Genomic DNA, 6750 nt, shown 5'->3' with positions numbered 1-6750 from the left:
TAGAGTTGTCCATAAACAGTGTCAGCAAACATCAAAGAGCTGAAAGAGCCTTGTGAGGCAGTGAGTCCATATTTCAGCAGCAGGAGAGGAGACCCCGTACAAAAACAACAAAAACAACAACAGTTTCCAGTCAGATCTCCCCTACAGGTGGTTTGACAAGCTGCTGGATTTTAGACTGTTATGTACTTAGTTTGGTAAATCTATTACAAATTTCTGGGGGAAATCTATCTCTGTGGTGTCTGGCAGGAATCAGCTCTCTTTGATCCTCGGATTAGCAAACTGAGCACCTTTGTCTTTTAGTTGGTTTTCTTAATTTTCTTCTTTTGAGTGTTTAACTTTTAAGTCTGATATTTGAGACACAGTCCTCCAAAAAAATGGTATATATGGTTTTCAATTGATCTTGTGATTCATCATCACTCTTTTCTAAATTTCTCTCCTTCAGTTTATTGTTTAACCTCTTTTCTTTTGGTTTTCTGTCATATTAAGGTCTACGTTAAATGTTTGGAGTTTCTGTCCACCTGACCACTACTTCTACATTTAGATCCTCCATAAGCAGAATTTAAAGATACTTGCTGTACCTACAGGAACCACAGTGCCAAAAAACAACCTGCATGAGACAGTAAAGTGCATTCTTCTGCTTGACCCCTCAATGCTGCTGCAGGATTCAGCTTAACTTTGTGTGAGGATGATGCCCTAGTCCTTTAGTTTGGTTTTTCTGTAGTTTTCCTGACTTTTGTCATGCTGTCAGTTACACCAAATTCAAGTTGTTCTCACCACCTGCTGTCTGTATTTAGTTCATTATCCTCAGCATGTTTAGCTGTTTGTTTGTTTTGTCTAATCATTGTGATCAGGTCATCTGCTTTGTCTTCAGTTGAATCCATTTTCTTCACCCTTCCCTACGTCTTCTCCCTACCACTCCAATCTTAGGGGCATTTGAAGCTGTAGGGGTGTCCAAAATGGATTTCTAATGGGTAGCCGTAGGGACTTTTGACTGTGTATCCCTCCACCGCAAGGGTGATCCATGGTGTGCTGTGCTGCGGAGGAGAAACACCTTTCTTTAACCTTTGTGCTCTCTTATGGGGTCCAGATGACCCCACCTTACATTGACGTGTTATCCGTTCCATGACAAATGTGGACAAATTGGACAAAGTTACAAAAATATAGTGTCTCATACTTTGGATGTCATATTCATTCGATGCCTTCACCAATAATCACTGGTCTGCTAGGATTAGCGCGGACCTTCCAGTGCTTGAATACACATATCAACAGCGGTTTTATAACTTTAAAAAGGTCATGCTAAAACAAAAAGTCATTACTTACATTTAAGTGTGAACTTCTGTGCTTCAGAGCGCACACACGTGAAGAAAAGAACTTCTCAGCATGGCGCGACGGAGAACTTGTTCACCATTGCCAAAGTATTATTCTTCAAAGAATGTTGTAAACAAGTAACCCGTAGAATATACCGTATATTTTTTTTATTCTTCAAACCCCAGTTCTCAACATAAACTGTTTGGATCGGGGGTGTCAGAAAGAAGAAAACGATACCTGTTCCTGACGAGGAGTTCTCATGCCACTCACATCCATCTGGCTACTAGACCCCTAAACTGTGTTCTAGACTTCTTTTGGTATATGATCACTCCTCCAATATGTTTTTTGTTTTGGGCATCTGGGATCGGTCCTTTTGGGGTGGGTTACTGTCATGACTGTGAACTTTGGCTTGAGTTTTCGTTAGTAGTTAGGATTTTTGGTCATGTTCTGTTTTGAAAGGTCCCTAAGTCACACCAGTTTCAGGTTTGTCATGATCCACAGCTGTCTTCATTTCTGTTAATTGATCTCAGCCTATTTAAGTGTCTGGTTTTCAGTTAATCCTCGTCAGGTCATCTGTTCTGTTTAGTTCTGCAACTGTTTTGGTTCTCCGTGGGTTTTTTTTGGTCATGTTTCAGTTAATTAAATATTTAAGTCTCTGCCACCAAGTCTGGTGTCCTGCATCTTGGGTCCACCACGACCACTTCCTGAGGGACTGCATCAGCCAGGATGGGAAATGGACAAACCGTTCAACAATATCCCTAATATTTACCTCAACTGAAAGATGTGTTCATGCCTTGATGGAATAAATATTTAAACGGCGCTGACTTTTTTATGAGACAAATTTCACTAGTTGAATTCCTGCTAAAGCTAGAGCTCAACCAAACTAACTAGACTGGAAGTTCTGGATGTTTTTCCTTTAGTTTGAGGGGGGGAGAATCCTCCTCGTGTCCTTAAAGCTGCTGATCTCTAATAAAAATTTGAGCCAAATTCTGTGCATAATGAAGAGGAGCTTTGCCACAGGTTGTGTGGCTCTCCTGTGTGAAGTGTGTTACTGCTCACGTGGGTAACGTTGACTCTGCCTTATCTAGAAAGCTGACCGAAACACAGACATCACGGTGACACCGCGCCAAACCGTCCAGGACGCACAGAAATGCGCATACACGCGCGGGTGTTGGAGATGAGGGGCTGAGCTGAGCAAAACACCATCGATCAAAGAGCGAGAGGGAGGGAGGGAGAAAGAGAATGCAGTATGTTTCGCCCAGCAGACCCCTCCTCTCCCTCCTCCTCCTTCTGTCTCCCTGCCAGCTGATCCTGAGTGGAGGTGAAACGCTGATTCTCCTTGCGTGTCATCCACGGGGGGGAAATCTTTCCACATCCAGGCTTGACTGAGGCGATGACAGCGGAGCGGAGCTGTGAATTTTAGACCCACCAGGCCGGCAGGACGCGCGTGAAACCCGGGAGCGCAAAGTAGCGCGGAGGAGCAGCAACTTCTCGGGGCGGTCTGCGCTCAGCTCCGGATCTCCTGGCACCGGTAAGGCGGGATACTGCGCAGCGCGCGGCCACGAAAGCAGCTGCATCCCCGGCGTGGCGTGACCCGGACCTCCACGGCGCGTGTCCTCTGTTTACGACGATCTGCTGGGAGGTTGTCACAACACACGCACGCAGGGTGGTGTGTGGCCACGCGTGCGTGACTGAGTCCTTCCTCCCGCGTGCGCGCGGCGTGATTGAGTTTGTTCTGCTGCTTGATCCCGTGATGCGTTTGGGTGACGGAGAGGCGGCTGTGCTCAGGTGAGAGGGCTGCTCTCACCTGAGCGAGCACGCGGGCTCCATGGCTGCAACAGCCTGTTTGTGTGGAGAGAAGCAGCCTGTTGAAGGGACATTACTGCTGCAAAAACACCTCAACGTGATCTGTTCATTATTTATGTCAAGTTCTCTTTTTGTGCAGTTAAGAGATTAAGACACCTTTTAGTTTAGAAGGAAACAGAAAAATATCAAAAAGAGCAAAATGTCATGAAAAACTAATACCAAACAGAAAATGGAACCACCAGTTGAAAGTTGCTTGTTTTTGTCTTTGAGGTGGTAAAATGATTAGCATAGAGGTCTGCAATCTTTAACACTAAAAGAGCCATTTGGTCCAGTTTCTTACTGACCACTTCATCATTTTAAAAAAGCACAATATTTATGCTTTTAGTCAATTCATTTATAAATGTAACTTACATTTTACAAGAATTAAATTACAACAGTGTATTTGTATTTATATATAACAGCTGTAACTTCTTTTAATTTGACAGCAGCACACACTGGTTCCTTTCAAAATAAAACCCATCCTCTGACAAAAAAGACCCTCCTGCTACAGCAGCTTCACTTAAATTGCAAATGCAAGAGAGTCAAACTTGATGTTATTAGAATTTTGGTGTTCCACCATCATTTTTTCCCTTTTACTTTCAGATATAAACAACATTAAAGTAGAATCTATATATTAAAAAAATCTAAGAACATTTAAAATAAACTGAGCTTTTCATTATTCTCAAAGATGTGAGGCACACAACACACAAATCATTTTAAACTGCATTTGTTCAAATTTCTAACCACTTTAGTGTAATTGACCAAAATAAAGCAACACTTGGAGAGTTTTATTCGACTAACTATAACTTAAAATCACAAATTTAAAGAACATTTCTACAGAATTTCTGACTCAACTTAAATAACTAATCTATGATTTATTCAATCATTAGCATTTTTCATTAAAGTAAAAAAAAAAAAGCCACAGTAAAGGGATTAAAGAGCTACAGATTGCAGACTCCTGAATTAGCAGATCAGGTTTGTTTGTCTCCTTTAAACATTTTGGTCTTCAAACTTCTTTGTAACTGTTATTTGTTTTATGAAAATATTTAAACAAATCTAACTTATGTTTATTTTACCTGAAGTTTTTATTCCCCTTTTGGTTTTCAGATTATTAAAATATGAATGTAACTTTTGTAGCATTCTGCCTTTCTCTTGAACCACCGCTGCCTTTTTTCATCAAAATCTTTAAAAAAAAAAGTTAAAGTACCCAACTTGTTCCTGATTAATGTAAGACAAAATGTTCTTGTGAGTAATGTAGAAGTGTTATCACTAATGACTATTTTTTTTAAATTTGATCAGTTTTTGTGGTTGATGGTTTTTTGTGACAAAACTAAAACCCAATGACAAAATGACAAGTAAAGCTGTCTTTTTATTCTTCAGTAAAGCATTTTACACACCATTCTTTAGCTTAATAACATTTTACTGACTGATGAACACAAAAGAAACAAACTAGAAAGTCCAATGATAATGGACGTTATAATAATCATAATGATTATAATAATAATAATCACAATAATGATAATTATAAATAGTAGATGGACTAATATATAACATTATTATTAATTTGTGTTGGTGCAGATATCAGTGGGACATTTGTACATGGACAGTAAAAAAGTCAAGTAGATTTACAGTGTACATCAAAGTAGAAGTGTAGTACAAAAAATCCAAATTGTGGAGTTTCTGAATTTACACCCACAGCACAGATAGAAAGTTTTTTCTTGATGTCTTAAATTTAAAAAAGAAAATTATTCAGGTAAAGAACTGAAATGTGATGGAGTCTGAGCAAAACAGCAGAAAATGGGGGCTAACAAAACAAAAATATGGATAAAGTAGAATTGAGCTAAGAAAACTGGATACAGATTCAAGTAAAACATCACAGCTAAATGACCTAACCCTAAATGTAGACCAGACTGTAGACCAGTTCGTTTCTGATGTCAAACCGGAGTGTGTACACGGGTCAAGGAGACATTGCTCCCGTCTGAAACCTGCCTACAGTGGTTGTTTGAGGAACTGCAACCAATTCTTGGTTTGAGTCAAATTTGGGAATGGGGAGGGAGGGGTTTGGGTGTCACATTTTGGAGCGAGTGAAGGTCACTTTCCATATTTGACTAATGTCCTGAGAGAGCAGTGAGATGAACTCACTCTACACCATAAGAAGTAAAACATTTGATCATTAGCAAAAGTTCTGTAATTTATTTCATTTAAAAGTATTAGTTTTCATCATATTCAAATTTTGAGTTGATGGTTTACTCAACTTAAACATTTAATGTGATATAAACTAATATTTTGTAATGTAATAAATTACAGAGCTTTTGTTTATTGATCCAATGTTTCACTTTGTTGCCATAGAAACGATTCGGATCAATCACTCCTTACTGATGTCATCTGACTCCATGTATCCATGAAAAAGAAAAAAAATGAAGACTAGATTGACTTAGCGGCGTTGGAGCTGGAGAGTAGCAGTTTTCTATGGATGATGTCACACTCACTCGGTCCAGTTCTCATGTAGATTCATTGTTGAAGTCTCATCCCACGAGCCGGTCCACTGAAAGAAAAACTGATATTTGTGAGTCTTAACGGTGCATCATGATTGTTTGGGGAGACAAACTAATTTATTCAAATGACTGAATTGGATCCCTCTTTGGAACAACCTCACTCATACTCTGTATAATGCTTCAATTAAAAAAAAACAATGTTTTGCTTTAATTGCTAGTTTTGGAGAGCCAGCTGTAGAAAGAAACCTTTTGACATCAAATCAGTCAAATCAGTTTGTTGTTTTGCTGACTGCAACACCACATCCTTAAAGTCTACAACCTGCTTCATTCATCCACGGCGGGAATGTTTGTTCAATGTTAATTACTCATTGTCATGATATGTACAAGGCTCTTTGAAACTATCATATTAGTCATATAATCAGGATCAATTCCTGTCAGAAATGGTTTGATTACCCATAACTACAAGGAATAACTTTGACCGGAGCTAAGGGTCATAAAACCTCCATTTATTATCATTTGTTTTGCAAGAGGAAAAAATATTTTAAATTCAATTTGACGTATGACATAGACCTGTTGCAATAATGCAACAAATAAAAATGTGGAGCCATAAGAGACATATTACAAATGTTCTTGCATAATAGAAAGTATCTTCATGGAAGATTTCTCACATTATTAGGTGTAAGCAGAGTGATGAACATTTTTTAGTTTTCAGCCTTTAAAGTGAACAGCTTGTTGGCTAATTAAGGCTACATTTGACCAAGTTAAAACTCATTGATCAAAGACTAATTTGGCAATTCCCAATTAACCCCTTAGCCCTGAGTTTAATAGCTGAAAAAGAAGTACTAAAGGCTGGTAGTAGAAATCCAAAGAAAAGTATAACGGTTGGATTTTCTCCTTATATTTCCTCTGGGGCAAATGTCTTATTATTATTCATTACTGAGTTCTCTGGCTAATATATAGAACATATGATGGCTGAATAGTGAGTTATAAAAAAACAAGGAAGAAATATATATATTTTTGTCTCATTATGGATGAAAAATAGCACTTACACTTAAATGCAATGACTATTTTAGCATGACTTTTAAAATGATAAAACCTATGT

General features: G+C 38.6%; 1 protein-coding gene across 1 annotated transcript in view; it reads left to right on the top strand.

Annotated features, from left to right (window-relative positions):
• The first annotated feature begins 2322 nt into the window (after nt 1-2322).
• Nucleotides 2323-6750, top strand: part of oprl1 (opiate receptor-like 1) — a 115965-nt gene continuing 111537 nt past the window's right edge. Inside the window, exon 1 of the mRNA XM_024293327.2 lies at nt 2323-2839. The gene's annotated coding sequence lies outside the window, so the exon portion shown is untranslated. The remainder of the gene's footprint in view (nt 2840-6750) is intronic.

This window comes from Oryzias melastigma, linkage group LG7 (genome assembly GCF_002922805.2).
Source record: "Oryzias melastigma strain HK-1 linkage group LG7, ASM292280v2, whole genome shotgun sequence".
NCBI classification, from domain to species: Eukaryota; Metazoa; Chordata; class Actinopteri; order Beloniformes; family Adrianichthyidae; genus Oryzias; species Oryzias melastigma.
This window is presented reverse-complemented; position numbering and strand designations above follow the sequence as displayed.